The 19,488-nt window shown below is 35.9% G+C and overlaps 1 protein-coding gene across 11 annotated transcripts in view; it reads left to right on the top strand.

The window, feature by feature from the left end:
- STAU2 (staufen double-stranded RNA binding protein 2) overlaps window positions 1–19,488 on the top strand; it is a 348,991-nt gene that overhangs the window by 261,165 nt on the left and 68,338 nt on the right. The gene's annotated exons all lie outside the window — the stretch shown is intronic.

Here is a 19,488-nt window from a genome sequence, read left to right as displayed (position 1 = left end):
CATGATGAATATGTACAAGGAGATGAATGTTGTTTTCATGCCTGCTAATACAGCATTCATTCTGCAGCCCATGGGTAAAGGAGTAATTTTGACTTTCAAGTCTTATTTAAGAAATGCATTTTGTGGCCAGGCGTGGTGGCTCATGCCTGTAATCCCAGCACTTTGGGAGGCCATGGTGGGCGGATCACGAGGTCAGGAGATCGAGACCATCCTGGCTAACACAGTGAAACCCCATCTCTACTAAAAATACAAAAAATTAGCTGGGCGTGGTGGCATGTGCCTGTAGTCCCAGCTACTCAGGAGGCTGAGGCAGGAGAATGGCATGAACCCAGGAGGCGGAGCTTGCAGTGAGCTGAGATCGCACCACTGCACTCCAGCCTGGGCGACACAGCAAGACTCTGTGTCAAAAAAAAAAAAAAAAAAAAAAAAAGTGCATTTTGTAACACTATGGCTTCCATAGATAGTGATTCCTCTGATGGATCTACACAAAGTAAATTGGAAGCCTTCTGGAAAGGATGCACCATTCTGTATGCCATTAAGATACATTTGTGGTTCATGGGAAGAGGTCAACATATCAATGTTAGCAGGGATTTGGAAAAGGTTGATTCCAACCCCCATGGGTGACTGAAGGGGCTCAAGGCTTCAGTGGGGGAAGTAACTACTGATGTGGTAGAAATAGTAAGAGAAGCAGAATTAAAAATGGAACCTGAAGATAGCGCTGAATTGCTGCAATCTCATGAAACTTGAACTTCTTATGGATAAGCAAAGCAAGTAGTTTCTTCAAGTAGTTTCTTCATACGGAATCTACTCCTGGTGAAGATACCATGAATGTGTTGAAATGGCAAAAAGGATTTAGAATAGTACACAAACTGAGTTTATAAAACAGCAGCAGGGTTTCAGAGGATAGATTCTGATTTTTAAAGACATTTCTACTGTGGGTAAAATATTATCATTGCGTACTATAGAGAAATTTTTTGTGAAAGAAAGAGTTAGTCCATGCAGCAAATTTTATGGTTGTCTTATTTTAATAACTTAACCATAGCCACCCCAGTCTTCAGCAACCACTACCCTGATCAGTCAGCAGCCAACCACACTGATGCAAGACCCTCCACCAGTGAAGAGATTACAACTCTGAAGACTCAGATGATTGTTAGCATTTATTTTCCGATAAACTTTTTAAAATTAAAGTATGTACTTTTTTTAGACATAATGCTATTGCACACTTAATAGACTTCAGTCTAGGTAAACATAACTTTTATATGCACTGGGAAACAAAAGTTGTGTGATTTGCTTTGTGCAAATATTCACTCTATTGCAGTGGTCTGGAACCTCACCTGTAAAGTCTCTGAGGCAAGCCTGTATCTTCAGAAACAGAAAGCAGATCAGTGGCTGCCTTGGACTAGGAATAGGAGCAAGGGCTCACTGCAGACGTACACAGGGGAACTTTTGTGGTGATGGAAATGTTCTCGGACTAGATTATGGTGACATTTGCCCAAGTTTCTAAATTTACTAAAACTACTCACAATGGAACATGTGTTAGCCCATTCTTGCATTGCTATAAAGAAATATCTGAGGCTGAGTAATTTATAAAGAAAAGAGGTTTCATTGGCTCATAGTTCTGCAGGCTGTACAGCAAGGGTGGCACCAACATCTGCTTGGCTTCTGATGAGGCCTTAGAAAGGTTACAATTGTGGTGGAAGGCTAAGTGGGAGCAGGCATGTCACATTGCGGGCATGGAAACGAGAGAGAGGGAGGAGGTGCCAGATACTTATAAACAACCAGATCTCATGTGATGAGTGAGAACTCACCTACCACCAGGGGGATGGTGCTACACCGTTCATGAAGTATCTGCTCCCATGATCTAGTTACCTCCTGCCAGGCCTCACTTCCAACACTGGGGATTACATTTCAACATGAGATTTGGAGGGGACAAACATCCAAACCGTATCAGAAGAACCTTATGGTATGTCAGTTACACTGTAATAAAGCAGTTAAGAAGTAGCTTTCTGCAAAAGAAACTACCATCAGAGTGAACAGGCAACCTACAGAATGGGAGAAAATTTTTGCAACCTACTCATCTGACAAAGGGCTAATATCCAGAATCTACAAAGAACTCAAACAAATATACGAGAAAAAAACAAACAACCCCATCAAAAAGTGGGGAAAGGATATGAACAGACATTTCTCAAAGGAAGATATTCATACAGCCAACAGACACATGAAAAAATGCTCATCATCACTCGCCATCAGAGAAATGCAAATCAAAACCACAATGAGATACCATCTCACACCAGTTAGAATGGCAATCATTAAGAAGTCAGGAAACAACAGGTGTTGGAGAGGATGTGGAGAAATAGGAACACTTTTACACTGTTGGTGGGATTGTAAACTAGTTCAACCATTATGGAAAACAGTATGGCAATTCCTCAAGGATCTAGAACTAGATGTACCATATGACCCAGCCATCCCACTACTGGGTATATACCCAAAGGATTATAAATTATTCTACTACAAAGACACATGTACACGTATGTTTATTGCGGCACTATTCACAATAGCAAAGACTTGGAATCAACCCAAATGTCCATCTGTGACAGACTGGATTAAGAAAATGTGGCACATATACACCATGGAATACTATGCAGCCATCAAAAAGGATGAGTTTGCGTCCTTTGTAGGGACATGGATGCAGCTGGAAACCATCATTCTTAGCAAACTATCACAAGAACAGAAAACCAAACACCGCATGTTCTCACTCATAGGTGGGAACTGAACAATGAGATCACATGGACTCGGGAAGGGGAACATCACGCACTGGGGCCTATCATGGGGAGGGGGGAGGAGGGAGTGATTGCATTGGGGAGTTATACATGATATAAATGATGAATTGATGGGTGCTGACGAGTTGATGGGTGCAGCACACCAACATGGCATAAGTATACATATGTAACAAACCTGCACGTTATGCACATGTACCCTAGAACTTAAAAGTATAATAAAAATAATAATAATAATAATAATAAAAAAAAAGAAGTAGCTTTCTAAGCTTCCATTATAAGGTCATTCATGATCATGGAAATTTTCATAAGCAATAATTTATTTGGGTCAGAAACTTCAAGAAATTCAGCAGACTCTTCATAGGAACTAGGGGTTTTTATAATTTGAAGAAAGAGTGGAAAAACATGTCACCATGCATTTTTAGGCCCAAACCTTCCATGTCTCAGGGGTTCCTCTTGGACTCAAGCCTCAGAACTTGAACTGTGGTACTCTGTCCAACCTCTCTTACTTCTTATTTCCAATATTTTAGCTTTAACTTTGTGACCTGCCTCAAATGTCCCATGTTCCTGACCTCAATTCCTGTTCACTATTATTGCTCCACCCTCTTGATCACTGTGTTTTCTCTGCCCAGCGCAGTAAACTGATCCTGACTTCTGATTGTTCCTTTTGCTTAACTGTTTTATTAATTTTTACTTGCTTAAAAAAATCTCTTTTGCCATTTTTAGCCCTGGGCTGCACTCTAGCTCTGATTAAGCCTGCCACACCGGCTCAAAAGGAAAGCCCATTTTTTTATCCTTTTGGAGAATGATGACTTAGGTTTTTGCCATATTAAATGTCTTCCAGAGATGATTCGGTAGATAACTGAAGACTGAAGATTGTAGCCACAGTGAGAAATTAGGGATAAAGATATAGATTTGGTCCCCACCTAAGTAGAAAGAACAACGATGAGCCAAAAGATAGATCTTGTGAGATACTACAAAGTCACGGGATAGAAAATAACTGGAAACCAGGAAAAGGCCTTTTTTTTTTTTTTTTTTTTGGAATAGTTACAAATTATAGATGTGTACAAAAAGGTTTTATTTTTACCTTGAATTTGAATGCTAACTGCTTGAAAGAAAACCAATAGCCATAGAATAAACCAATTTGGAGAAATTATTAAGATTATTTTAAAATATATATAAAATCCTCACTAGGAGAAACAAGTTTGTTTTTGTTTTTGTTTTTGCTTTTTTTCAAATAAGCTGATCATTAGGTCTTAAAGGAGATAACCTTATTTATACAAAACATAAAACCTGACTCTGAAACTGCCTCCCCCACTAGGTGGCAAAAGTAAGCTGCCAGAGAGAGACCTAACAGCTAGGCTCCCACACCCCTGTGTTGTCTCTCCTTCCTAAGTGGTGTGTCCCCAAAACTGTCATTTTGAAATATTCAAATACTCTATACATTTGAAATGTATAGTCTCTGTAGTCCCTAAAGTCTGTAAAATAAAGGAAGGAAAAATGAATCTACAACTTGTGTTGATTTTTGATAGCAATATGAATATTTTGTGACAACTTAGTATTTCTTTCACATGAAACACTTAAGAAAAAATGACTGTGGTCATCAATAATTTTGTCTCAGGAGTCCTTGGGAAATGCCAAGTATTGAAGAACCCGGTGCCAAATTATCAGTTCCATTTTGAGTAAGCTATTGTATCTAGTAGTAGCTGGTAGGAAGCTATTAGAAGTCATTTTTAAGCTAATATCACTGTAGGTTGCTTCACCCTCTGGGCTTTCATGAACACGAAAAGTTTCTGGAGGTCCTACTGACTATATGGGTCTTGGGATATGCGTAAAAAAGACCTGAGACAAAATAGCGTTTTCAAAGTGTGCTATTCAAAGGTTTTCTTTATTAAGGTCACCAAATAATGATCCACTTTCATTTTAATATTGACATCAGTAGCAATTTCCCTCTTCTTTCTTTTTATATGTATTTTACTTTGTCCTTTTGTCTCCAGATATCTTTGATGGGCAGCAGACTATTGCTTTCATTCTAATAGAAACTGACTCCCTCCCTAAGGTTGGTCAGGCCCCTGGGACTGTCAAAGAGAAATAGAGTTTCCCTGGAGGTGGTGTCCTACAAAGCCAGAAACAGTATGAAATTTAGGGGAACATTTCTCAATCTCAGCCAAGAGACAAATTTTCACTTTCTTCCCCTGAAGTACATGCTCAGATATTAACATTGCATCGCTTGTTTAATTATGTAATATTCTAATTTTACAGTTGGTCTTAACCAAAAGGCCAAGAAGCGATTAATATTCTAATTGTAAAAAGCAGCTAGTCATTCATTTATCCATTCAACAAAATCGACAAACATTTATTTAGTATCCCTATGTGCCCAAAACAAAACAAAATAATACAAAATACTGTTGGATTTTAAACAAGAGTCAAGGCATTTGACTGTTTAGTTCTTGTTTTAGATGAGTAATTTTCAAATAGTAATTCACTGTTTAGGTCAATTCCATGAAAAGAAACCCTATTTTATTAATTCTTCCATTCCAGGCTTCTCCATGTATGTAGATGATAGAACTCCCAACAGAGAATCACGTATCATCCCAGGAAATGAGCTCTGCTGTTACTTTAAACCTCATTGATTTTGAGGTTTTAAAATTTGACCACTTCAATAGGGTAGTAAAAAAATATGTTCAGCATACCTTCATTATAAAGCACTTTGATGTACTATGTATTCATTTGTGTTTTATGCCAAATGGTGTCTCCTATGTACACTGTGCTATGCAGTGTGTCTTTTCCACTGCTATGAGGGAACCTGTCGTTCAGACCTTTTGCTTAGCTCCCAACATCAGTCTTGTTATGGACTTCTACTGTCTCATTTTATGAATTAGGCTGATCTCTCTTCTTACCTCCAATCAAATTTATAACTTAAGAGATTAATCATTTCTATTGTTTGCTTTTGAAAGGCGATTGCAGGCATAAACAGTTTTTTCCACTGGTTTCTACAGTGATTGTTCAAATAAGAATAAATCCAAAATACAAAATTATGATAACATAAAAGTTAATCATTCAATAAACCTTTATTGAATGTCTGCCTCATGTAAGCCAGTGTAACAATATGTGCCCATGTGGATTTTAAAGTGTGTATAAAAACTGGATGCTGTCCCTAAAAATCATTGTAATTAGAAGAAAATCTGTAATGTAAACAACACCACCACCACCTAACTGGCCTATGAGATATATAAGCAAAATGCTTAAGGAATTTTAGAGATGGGGCAGAAGTGATTTCCACAAAGAGAATTTTATGCAGAAGGTGACCTTTGAAGGATGAACCAGGGCTCCCTCTAGGCAATAGTAAAAAAAGGCATTTAGTAAAATGCATTTGGGCCTTTTACTAGCTAGAGCTAGTATGGGCCCAGACACTGAGTGGGGAGGCACAAGGTCATTTATTTGACAGACCTTTTGGTTGAGGTATAGGGTTGATCTTTGGATATTAGTGGGAACGAGGGTTAGAATGTGAGGTACAGGTCAGAGAGTGAAGCATCTTGGACACTAGGATGACGAATTTGAATTCTATCCAGTGGGTCAGGGGAAGTCAAGAAAATTTGCAAGCATTATGGCTAATGCACTGGTATAGGACACATACAACAGTTATATGAAGTAAGAAATAAGTTAACAAATTCATTTGAGGAATTTTTTTTTCTGGTGCTTCTGCAATTCTGTAGAATAGGTATCATAATATTGCTCTATTGGTAACATTATAAATGGTTCAAATCAATAATTTTTTATTTAATTGGGAACATACATCCTAAAATACAATGTAATAAAGGACAATCCTACTGTAACTTCTTGGGTGCTAATTCTGTCCAATTATTAGCCATAAAAAAATCCAATTTTAAGAAAATGTTTTCCACAAATTAGGTAATTTGGATTCTGGGTTTTTTGAATATCAGCAGAAGGAGCCCTGAGAAGCATCTCCTGTGTCCTACCTCTGCACACACTCCTACCCCTAAGTGGCCAACAGAAATGGAAACTCCTGCTTTCTTTTTCCTCTCTGGAATAATAGGTACTTTCTCAGGATTAGCTGCTCCTGGAGAAGAAGCAATAGATAATTGAAAACATCTTCATTTACATTTATATTTTGGTTGAATTTGTGAGCCAAAACAGCAATTGACAAATGTCTTGGCCAAGGAATAATTATTGTATTAAACTTGCTTTTGGAAATACTTGTTGAATTTTATACTTTTTTTCCCCCCCCATTAAGGCCAAAATTGTGAATTCTCTGATTGGTAAAGGAGAACGAAGGCAAAGAGAAGTTTAAGATTATTTCCCCAGAAAAACATGTTAACATCATAGTAGAATATGCTCAGGAAACTCTGACCTAAGCTTTTACCTTTAGAGGTTTAGAGTCTGGGAAATGTTTTACTTACACATACTGGGGAAGATTTATAGAGAAATGAAATGTACTAGTATACTTTCATAGATAAGGCATCTGGAGTGTGTGTATATAGGGTGTATAACATAATAGCAACAAATGTAATAGATATTTAAAATTTTAAGATGTTGTTTATAAATACACAATTCTAAAATAGATCATAATTTGCCATTAATATCTGTTTTCTTTGTATAGAGATGTATTTCCATCTAAAAGCCTAATGTTACTCAAGATAAATTTTGAAGGCCTAAAGTACATAGTTCTCTTTTTCTTATTAAATCACATTTTAATGAGGGTTCAGTACTTTTATTTAGTAAATATTCAACTGGGAGGGTTTCTGCAGTTTTTTTTTATTTTTTTAGTAGGAAAGTTTGCACAAAAGAAGTATTTTCTTATTACCAAATTAGTTACTTTGAAGTATCTGGCAGATTACATCAGTCTCTTATTTGAACTGGTACTGCAGAAGACATCTATTGTACATCATTAGTGATGCATTAAATTGGTTATTTATGTTTTAAAATCTAAGCATAGTAGAATCTTTTGTGTTTGCCTTCGAAGACTGCTGTTATAATAAAACATTTTGAAATGAGTTAAGTTGTCTTTTTGGTTTAGTTAATGCATCATTGGAGAACTTAAAGATTTTAGCCTCTAACCACTCATCTCCTTGTTTAGCAGAATGTGAGAAAACTGTGCAAATTTCTTTATATTTTAAGGTAAAAATATCATTACTTATTATTTGTATAATCACTTTAATATTCAGAGGTAAAATAATAAAACAGGAGACACTGATCATATAATTAGTCTCAAGTTTAGTTTTCTAGACATTTGAACAGAGTAAGATTAAAATATACTGTGTAATTTTATCACGGTCATATAACACTGGTCTCTTCTTATTGCCACTAAGATCATATGGTTATTTTTATAATTGAAAATATAACTAGCAGAAATCACATTTTCAAGCTTCTATTTTTTTTTAAGTGTACAAATGATGAAAAACAGGGCCAACAATATTTTTTTAACTAATCACTGGCAGAAACAAGCATATTTTGTTAGAGGTTTCCCACAAAATACTGTGTAACTCAATACTAGGGATAATTTAACTACAGTGAGCCCTCAACATCTGTGGATTCAAATAACCAGTGATCAAAAATAATTGGAAAAAAAATTCACAAAGTTTCAAAAAGCAAAACTTGAATTTGCCACGTGCCAAGTAATGTGTTGAATCCACACCAATGAAGTGGTATGTAGGCATTGTTTTTGGTATTATAAGTAATCTAGAGGTAATTTAAAGTATACGGAAGATGTGCATAGATCATATGCAAATACCATGCCATTTTATATAAAGGACTTGAGCATCTGTGGATTTGGGTATCCATGTGGGTTCCTGGAACCAATGCTCCATTGCTTCTGAGAGACTGCTATGTAGGAATAGTTCAAACTTTTTGCTTGTTTAGTGACTAAATATATACTGGACCATAATAGCTTGACAGATAGACTGGCAAAGAATGGGTCTTATGCTTTTTTGAATCCCATATGGTACTAGACACATATATGTTATTTAATAAGAACTCTCAGTGATGGCCTCACCTCTTAATTCCCTGAAAAAGTATAAGATAAATAAAATAAAAGCATGGAGCCCCAGCTTCAGCTCAATCCATGAGAGTGCCAGTCTCTTGACTATCACTGCTTGTCTTTGACAGAGGTATTTCACTTCTGATTACAGTTATTCCATACTCCCATGGTCTAGAGCCCATATGCAAGGATATCTTCTGTGACTTGTTTTCTCAGTAGCTGCTATCTATCTTTATCTTCTTCTCCAATGACACCTTTCCCGCAACTTACAAATGTCTCCCTAATTCTAACAAAGTGTTCCATCTCCACCATTTTGTCCTTTTTGAGTTATTATTTTCTTCCTTTCCTCAATTGCCAACCTTTTTCTAGTTTCTCACCTCTTATTCACTGGTAGACAATACAGTGAATACAGGATGGTTATTATCCCAGTCACCATTGCAACTGCCCCGGCCACAGTCACCCTTGTCCTACTGATTGCCAAATACAAAGGCCTATACTCAGACTTCCTACTTGCCCTTTCTGCAGGATTGCCTCCCTCCTTTGTGAAGCCTTCTTTTGCCATGACTGACTTATCTCTTCCTTTGGCTCTTTGTTTTCTTCTGGCCCCTTAAATGTTATTGTGCCCAAGGCTTTATCCCTGGTATCTTGGGTCTATTTTGGTCCTATCCACTTCCAAGTATTGCACTACTGGTCACATTTTGATGCCCTCTCAACCTCCATATTTAGCCATGACACCCTGTATCAGTCAGGGTTCTCCAGAGTAACAACTAACAGGACATATATGTATTGAGAGAGTAGGTGGGGGGAGAGATTGATTTATTTTAAATAATTGTTGCACATGATTGTGAGGGCTGGCAAGTCCAAAATCTATAGTGCAGGTAAACTGGGCTGGAAACAGGCAGAGTTAATGCAGCAGTCTTGAGTTGAAGGTAGACCAGCAGGATGGAACTCAGGCATGATTTCTGTGTTGTAGTCTTAAGGCAGAATTCTTTCTTCTCTGGGAATCCTCAGTTTTTGCTCCTGAGGTCTTCCACTGGTTGGATAAGGTCCACCCACATTATGGAGGTAATCTGCTTTATTTGATCAGCTGATTATATATGTTCATCACATCTGCAAAATATCTTCACGGGAACATCTAAACTAGTGTTGGACACAAGCAACTGGGCACCACAGCACAGCCAAGTTAACACATATAATTAACCCTCACATTCCCTTAGCTGCTCAGTGTTTATGTCTCATGGGGTAGTAGAAAAACATATGGGTACAGCTTTGACACTTGGTTCATATACTCACTTGCTGGGTTGCCTTGGGCAAGTTTCTTAATCCCCCCAAATAGCAATTCCCTTGTTTACAAAATAAGAACTATAATTATTAGTCTATGTGTTTGTCTTTATGATTTTCTTTTTATGTCAGCGCCATGCCTATCATCGTGCCAGTTACACAAATACTTGATGAATAAATGAAGTGCTTAATGATGAAAGCAGGAAAGATACTTGAGTTTTTATGTCACCCCAAGGGAAAGTTAGATTTGGACTTCAGAACCAGGATAAAAGTTTTGACTCACAAAATTTTCTAGCAAAAAAAAAAAGTAAACATTCATACCCTACTAAATGTATAGTCCCATTTATTTACCTATGGAATCAATGCAGGCCACAGTGTATACACACATGTAGACTGTACTGTGTACATGTGTTCGCCATTCATTCAACAAACACCAAATGTCTCCTAAATGCCAGGCAGTGTGCTAGGCATGGGCCATACTATGTTTAGAGTTCCCTTGCCTTTGCCTTTATTACTTTTTTCACTGGTCTCTGATATATAATTGATAATTTCCTGGAGGAATTATAGGTGACTACAGCATAGCAATAATGTTTACCTTTTTTCCCCAGAAATAAGGTAGTATTATGTGGCAGGCTGACTCTGCTAAATGTTCCTTAAATAATATAAATCGGCTGGGCGCGGTGGCTCAAGCCTGTAATCCCAGCACTTTGGGAGGCCGAGGCGGGCGGATCACGAGATCAGGAGATCAAGACCATCCTGGCTAACACGGTGAAACCCCGTCTCTACTAAAAATACAAAAAATTAGCCGGGCGTGGTGGCGGGCGCCTGTAGTCCCAGCTACTCAGGAGGCTGAGGCAGGAGAATGGCGTGAACCCGGGAAGCGGAGCTTGCAGTGAGTCAAGATCGTGCCACTGCACTCCAGCCTGGGCGACAGTACCAGGCTCCGGCTCAAAAATAATAATAATAATAATATAAATCATGTAGAAAGTTACCTTCAACTGACATGATTTTTATCTTACTGGCAAACTTACAAACATAATGTGTCCTGTGTAGAGATTAAGAGATCAGTATATTATGTTGCCACCTGTAAATATGTTTTATCATTACCAGCTTTCACTGTATATTTGTTAAAACAAAATTTAGAGATTTACAGAAACACCTTTTGTATTTTGACAAAGCATGTGAGATGTTTTATTCACTTCTTTTTAAGAAATAATTCTGTTACAGTAATTATACTGATACAGAAACACTTGAGTGTGTTATTACTAGTCTGTTACAAATTTGAGGGGGAAAGAAAAGGGTCAAAAGACTATAGTAACATTAAAGAGAACATTTATATAATTTCTGTAAAGTTTGGTATAAAAACTGATAAGCTAGTTGAAATTATGTATGATTTTACCTGGAGATAAATAACTTGCAGAGGTTCTATTGCAAGTGTAATTGCTAACTTGAAAAGTTGTCCTGTGATGTAAGTAGGTTCTACTTCAGTCTTTATTACCGAGGGATACTTCATAGCTAATAGTTTATACAGTTTTCTCAATTAGAACCTGAGTATCAGCTTTTATATCACTGGTTTTAATGAACATGGCCTTTCCCAATAATAAGTTGCCAAGAATTTTAATGATATTTATTACTGAATATTGATTTGCTTACACAAATGTGGTTCACTAAAATAAAGCCCTTTAATAATCTTCATAATTTAGACTACATGAAACAAAGCAGAAATTAAATAAGCTTTACTGCTATAGCAGTAATTTTGGATGTTTATTCATTTTAAAACCAGTTTTGCAATTCTTATGATTACATAAAGATCTAAAGCTTCAGATTAAAGCCAAATCTGCATCATAGAATATGAAATGGGGACTTGGCAATTATTTAATAGACTTAAGCCAATTTAATAGATGAAGTAATCCACTTTCTGTGAGGTTGAGTTCAGAAGATAATTGCCAGTTCTTTGCTTCTTAATGATTGTTCAATGTTAGAAAAAAATCATCCAGAATTTTAAACTGCCAGATAAGAATTAATGAACCTTTCCTGATGAAAGTAGATGTTCCATGGAAGCATTTGATCTATGATTTTCATATAGTCGTGCTGAATTTGATGCTAATTTTATTAATATATTATTTTCCACAATAAAGTAATAAAAATTATAAAACTGAAAGGACTATTAGCAACTGTCTAGGTCTGTGTTGTCTAATACGTTAAGCATTAGCCACATGTGGCTATTGAGCATTTGAAATTTGGCTCATCCAAATTGGGATGTGTGCTTTAAGCATAAAATGCACACTGAATTTGAAAGGCAGCACCAAAAACAAAAGAATGTAAATGATCTCATTAATAAGTTTTTATTGATTAAAAGTTGAAATGGTAATATATTGGGTATACTGTGTTGGTTAAATAAAAAATATTATTAAAATTAATTTCATCTGTTTCTTTTTACTTTTTAGATGTGGCTATAAGAATTATATATGTAGCCTGCATTATATTTCTGTTGGACTGTGCTGGTCTAGATCAACACTTTTATGTCAAAAATGAGGAAACTGAAGCCCAAAGAAGTAAAGGGATTGATCTAAACATATACAACTTATAAATGGCAGAGCTGATACTCAGACCCAGGCTTTGTGATACCTGATACAGTTCTTTCCATTGTAGCACACTTCCCTTCAGTTGTGGCAGTTACAACACAAAGACACATACACATTCCAGTGCATATGCATCTAAGTAAGCATTGGTTCCTCCAAAGTGGTCATCTTCGCATCTTGGGAGGCTGTGTATGCTTATTTTAGTAATACATTTAGGTTTCCACTTTCAGAAACATCTTGGAATTTTCTGAACTTTCTTTTGATAGCAAATTTGTGTATTTTTGAGGTGACTTTGATTTTTAGAAATAACTACAAGTTATGTGGAGGTGTCTGCTAAGTAATACTGTGTGTGAAACAAAATGTGTTCATAAAAGAGCAGCTTTGTATGTGTACAGATATGTGTGGGGGGAGACAAAAGAGAACATACAAACTTGAAGTGGACAGTCTTGTGAGAGAGAGTTCCAAAATGGAATTCTACAACTGTATGAATCAATTGTTGCTTCCCTAGATGAATATCATACAACAATACTCGTTTATATACATAATCTTTTAGAGAGAGAGAGAGAGATTTTTTTTGAGACAGAGTCTCGCTCTGTCGCCCAGGCTGGAGTGCAGTGGCGCGATCCCAGCTCACTGCAAGCTCCGCCTGCCGGGTTTACACCATTCTCCTGCCTCAGCCTCCCGAGTAGCTGGGACTACAGGCGCCCGCCACCTCGCCCGGCTAGTTTTTTGTATTTTTTAGTAGAGACGGGGTTTCACCGTGTTAGCCAGGATGGTCTCGATCTCCTGACCTCGTGATGTGCCCGTCTCGGCCTCCCAAAGTGCTGGGATTACAGGCTTGAGCCACCGCACCCGGCTAGATATATTAATCGTTGTTTTATAGTCACATTTTTCATTAGATAAATCCGATAAATAGTGTTAACTATACATATATATATATATAGCTTTATGAATCATTCCTTACAGTAGTTTATGATTTAAGTAAGAGACCGTGTAGTTAAATGTGGACAAATTAACTAACAAAAAGTTTAAGTTTTTATTGACATTGTGTTTGAACACTGGAAGATTCTATGATATTATATTAGCAGATAAAGTGCTAAATAAAGAATTAAGTCATTTAGTAAAGTAACTGATATGTTTTTAAAACTAACTTGTTAGAAGAAAAATGTAAATGCTTAAGATAAACTTCCTTTAACATTGACTATTTCCTATTAACCATTAAAAAATCCTCAGTTCCAATTAAATGGCAGAATACTACTTTATTTGATATATGATGCTAAGTGTTTGTATACCTGAGAGGAAAATGCATACTGTCACAGCCTGCAAAATGAAGAAATCCTTCTGAGGTCTATTATATAGTATAACATTAAATATACTTAATATTATAAATACTCAGTATCTATCAATTATTGAATAGCATAAGCATATTTCCTTATATGTCACCAAATTTTATATTTTGGAGAGACCAACTCACTTCTAATTTGAATATATCAGTTTCCTTGCATGATATTTTTGCATTACACCCAACCATCCCAGAATGTGATACAAGGTAGATTTATTGTTTCCATTGAAAATGAAAAGAAATCATACACAACAAATAAGAATTTAAAACTCCCACCTTTATCAGCAGAATCCATTGATTTATAAATGGATTACAGTTTAAGTCTTTAATATGAATGTATGATAAAAGAAGCCAGAGAATATGTGCTTAATTACACATGACCTTCTGGGCTTTGCAGTATCTTACGGTTCATCTCCGTTTTAATGGCTCAGCACAATTGGAAGGATTTTGCTTTTCCTTCCGCATGCATGTAAATCAGTAATCTACAAAATTTTAAATGTTATTTGTTAACAAAACTTCCGTTAAAATTTAAGTTAATATTTCATAAAAGTTTTGGGATTTCTAATTACAGTACAAGTAGCTTACAATTTATTGTTGTCGCAGATCATTTTTAAAAGAGTCTTTGAGCCATGTTTTAGATTTTTAATAGAAGGTGGTACAAACACTACTGTACTTTCATATTGTCTAAAAATGGGGAAAACTTTGATATTCAGATCAACTGATCAGGCAGAACCAGTTTTATTTTATATCTTCTTTCGACATTTGCCGTAGATGAACTTGAAAATTATTGAATTATTCTATGTTTTAGGAGAAGTTAAACTTCATTGAGTACAAAAATAAACACATGTCTATTAATAGAGGTTAAAATGTCAGTTTGGAAAAATGATATTTTGAAAAATTAAGCATGCTGTTTGTAAGTCACTTGTAATCATGCATGCACACACATGCCGAGAGAATAAGAGAGACAGAATTTTATAGTGAATACCCACATACCTACCACCTTAATTGTATAATTAATATTTTGCTATATTTGTTCACCTCATCCCTCTATTTAAGTGGGTCTCTATTAACCCATCTCATTTTTGAATTGGATTTCAAAGAAAGAGGCAGACATCTGTATACTCCCTCCACCCGGAGTACTTTAGCATGGGTGTCCTTAAACATGAGTTTAGTATTTGCTTATGGTTCCTTTTTTCTTTTAAGATAAACAACAAAGTGTACAAATCTTAAGTGTACCACTTGACACATTCTGATCGTATGCTTGTGCAACTCAAACCCCTATCAAGATATAAAACGATAAGTTCCTTCACGTCCCTTTTCAGTAAATCTCAGCCCACACGACCCTCAAAGCCAATTGTTGTTCAAACCCTTAGATAAATGAACTGTAATGCGCCTTTTACTCAGTAAAGTGTTTTTGAGATTCAGCCCTGTTGTGTGTATCCATAATTTGTTTCTTTCTTTGCTAAATAGTATTTCATTTGCATAAATGCAGTTTGTTTGTTCATTTTCCTTTTGATAGACACCTGAACTCTTTCCATTTTTTAACTATCATGGATACAGCTGCTGTGAGCATTCTTGTATAAGGCTTTTGTGGACGTGTTTTTTTTCTCTTGTATTAATCCCTAGAGGTGGAATTGCTGGGTCATAGGGTAGGTGTGTGTTTTGTATAAGAGACCATTTGACACTCCCACCAACGATGTATGCAACTTCCAGTTGCTGCACATCCTTGCCAACATTTGCTACTGACATTTTAATTTTAGCCATACTGGTGGCTGTGTAATGGTATCTCATTAGGGTTTTAAATTGTTACTCCCTAAGGACTTATAATTGAGTACTTTTTCTTGTGTTTATTGGTTACTTATGTTTCTTTGTGAAGAGTCTATTCAAATTTTTCTCCATTTTAAATTAGGTTGTTTGTCTTTTCATTATTAAGTTATAGTTCTTTATATATCTTATCCAGAGCCTTGTCATATGTTTTGCAAATGTTTTCTCTTAGTCTGTGGCTTCCTTATTCATTTTCTTATCAATGTGTTTTCATGAGGAGAATTTTTAAATTTTGATGCAGTTCAATTTATCAGTTTTTATTTTATGATTGTATATCTTTAAGAAACTTTTTTTCTATTCTCAATTTGTGAAGATTTTCTCCTTTGTTTTCATCTAAAAGCTTTATATTTTCAGCTTTTACATTCAGGTCTAAGGTAGACCTCAAGTTAAATTTTGTGTGTGATGTTAGGAAGAAGTTGAGGTTTTTTTCCACATGGATATTCAGTTACTCTGACATAATATGGATTTCCTTGGCATTTTCTTGAAAATCAAATGACCAAATAAGTGTAGGTCTGTTTCTGGACTCTCTATTCTGCTCCATTGATCCATTTGCTGTTACTACTGTAGCTTTATATTAAGTGAGTAGTGATTTTTAATAGCTGCATGTATGCTAGTATGTATATATACCTTTATTTTACCACCAATTTAATTTCCAGCTTTGTACTACCATAAAAAATACCGCCATGATAATCTCTGCACATATATCTTTCCTCACTTGTTGAATTATCTCATCAGCATTCTATAGGTAGGAATGTTGGGTCAAAGGATGAGTACATTTTTCATTTTGATGTGTAAATCCAATCTGTCTTTTATACTCCCATCAACCTTTGTATTAGAGTACCTGTTTCCTCATACCATATGAAGAATTAAACTTCTAAAAGATGAATTTTAAAACAAGAATTAGTGAACTTGGGTCCTAAGAGGTGTGTGTGTGTGTGTGTGTGTGTGTGTGTGTGTGTGTGTGTGTTGATGTCATTGGCATTTGCTTTTCTTCCTAATTTTTAACTCTGAATCATGTAGAAAGTATTTTCAAGACAGTACTTATCTAGGAAGCATCTTGTCAATTGGAGGTCATTTATTAAACCTCCGATTCCATTTTAGCATTGGCTGGTAATGACTGTGCATTGATGGAAGCAGTAGGAGAGGTTGACTAAGGTAATGAGTACTGCTGTGATTGTGGAGTCACCTCTGAGAACTTTCACTGAACTCTGTACTTAGGCTTTCCAAAACAACTAAAAAATTCTTGAACAATAGAAAACAGTCTGAGCTCATTTAATGCATACCTGGTAATTTTCTGACATAATAGTAGCTTGTATGGCATAGTTTACAATGCCAATCTGAGTCAGTAACAAAGAAATGCTTTATTGTTTTTGTACTCTACATTTACACTAAACTCCTAAATGTTGAAAGTAGAAATAACATCTTGGTACTGGGCCTTTTTTCACCCCAGCCCCCACCTCTACTTCTTGGTGGTGTGGGGAAGGAATTTTCCATTAACTCTCTCTCTTCCTCTGTGACCAGCTTAAAGGAAAATAATCAAAACATGCCAAATCAGAAAAACACTGAACCATGAGATCTTACTCAGTTTAATGGTTTCTTCTCTTGCATATTTTTACATTGCTCAAAGAAGGCTACTTATTTATTTCTTAAGGATAAGTATAGTGAACTAATTTTGAACCGAGGAGTCAGAAAATGGAAGTTCTAGTCTGAACACATGAACAAGTAAATATTTGGTAAATCACTTAAAGCTCTGTAGGCCTTAGTTTCCTCATCTGTGAAGTGATGGGTTTGATCTTTGTTATCTTCAAGGTTCTTCACTGTCCTATAATTATTTGATTGAATCTGTTCCAGGTTTCTAACTTAGGATAAAAGTGTGTTTGAAAATTAAGATTTTAAGTGTAACTTAGCTAATTTTTTTAGTTAAAAAAAGCAAAAGTACACATTTAAGAAATGTATCTAAACCCTTTAAACAACTATTTCCCCATCCCTGCATGCTGTGCCTTCCTTAATAATCCCAGAGCAAAGTCTAGGATGACTTTTTTGTATGTGTGCACAAGTACACACAGAAATGTTAGGGGAAATAGACTGTGTGCCTATTTAAGTCACCTGTTGAGAAAATAGGCAACTATTGACAAGTCTGATTCATGGCTGAGTGACTGCTCTGCTAGCCTTCACATGATCCCCACAGAGCAAAATCTTTGACCGCCTGCTAAACGAGGTCTGTTTGAAGTTTCTTTTTAACATTTCCAAAACGTTAATTCAGCAGGATGTCTCCTCTGGGGTTCTCCATGTCACCAAATCAGCAGCTGTTGAAATCCATTCACTTCAGCATGAAATGTTTTCATAAGTGCTTTTTTTATTTGTGACAACAGCAAAGTAAATATAAGACTAAAATTCTACCTCATTCAACATTTACATGTGTTAAAACTGCTTCTGACTGTAGTTTACATTCATGGTGTTTATTTCCAGGCATTAATACTAATAGACAGTTTTACTGCAGAGGATTTGAGATCAGCCTTGCCTGTAAAATATACTATACCATGAATTTCTTTTCAGAATACTTTATTTAACCATTCATACTTTGAATATGTAAGAACTTATGACTTTAAAGCAGAAGTGTATGTTTCTTATGAAGCTCTAATTTTTGTGATTTTTGTGCCAGTTTAAGATACGTTTAAATCTCCAGATGAACTATTTGTTAATTTTGCATGGCATTATTTGTCAATTCTTTAAGAAATTTCCTACATTAGAAGGAAAAATATTGAGCTTCCAGGGAAATAATTTAACAGGATAGAGTAATGTAGAATTCTTGAGGTAAGGAACTGAGGACCAGCAAAATCTGTTGGTAAAGATAAGGCACAGCAATGTCTACATATCATATTGAATTGTTTGAATAGAGCTATACTCCTTAGAGCTGGAATCTTTTATTCCTTATAAGTAGAGGCCATGTATATTTGATTGCAGAGTTAAAACATGAGAACTGCTAGGTTTTCTCAACATGAATTGAGCTAAGTCCCTTTTAATGTTTATTCAGGTTTTAAAAGACTTAAGTGTAGTTTTATAAGTTCATTAACTTGCCTCATTCTTTGAGATGCATTTCACCTTCATATTATCAAATTTCATTACATGCAAAGAATTATCAGATCAACCCATTATACAGCCTAGCAGCATGAAGTCTTTTTCCATCTACAGGGAGAACATTGTGTAAATCAGGCTCTCGGGTTTCAGTGGGAGGCAGAGGGTTGCGCGGTGTCCATTTGTCAAGTTGATGGCACCGCAGTGAGGTTACATTAGCTTGTCTTTGAACAGAAGTGAAATCTTATGCGAAGCTCCCCTTGCTGTCATTTACACTAACATCCATCCTCTTAAACCAAGGCCTCTGAGAAAAACAAAGTGATGGCACAATATAATCAGTCACTCAAGTTGTCTGTCATCTGTTTTCTTAAGGAAATGACTTTTAAGTTACTGGAGCAGAGAACTGTAGCAAATTAACAAAGGTTGTAGTAGTAAAAGTAGGTGGAATTTTTTTAAACTGCAGATGTCTTTCTGAGAAGATTTTATATGCAGAATGCCAAAAAGGATTTCCCCCCCTCTCTTTCATAATGAATCTCATGAAAAGTATTACTTCCTGAACAATAGACCTACTGCTGTTAACAACTGGAGTCTTTCTTGCTTAATGTGAGT

This window comes from Rhinopithecus roxellana, chromosome 9, assembly GCF_007565055.1.
Source record: "Rhinopithecus roxellana isolate Shanxi Qingling chromosome 9, ASM756505v1, whole genome shotgun sequence".
Classification (NCBI taxonomy): Eukaryota; Metazoa; Chordata; class Mammalia; order Primates; family Cercopithecidae; genus Rhinopithecus; species Rhinopithecus roxellana.
Note: the sequence above shows the minus strand (reverse complement) of the source record. Positions and strands in the feature narration are given on the sequence as shown.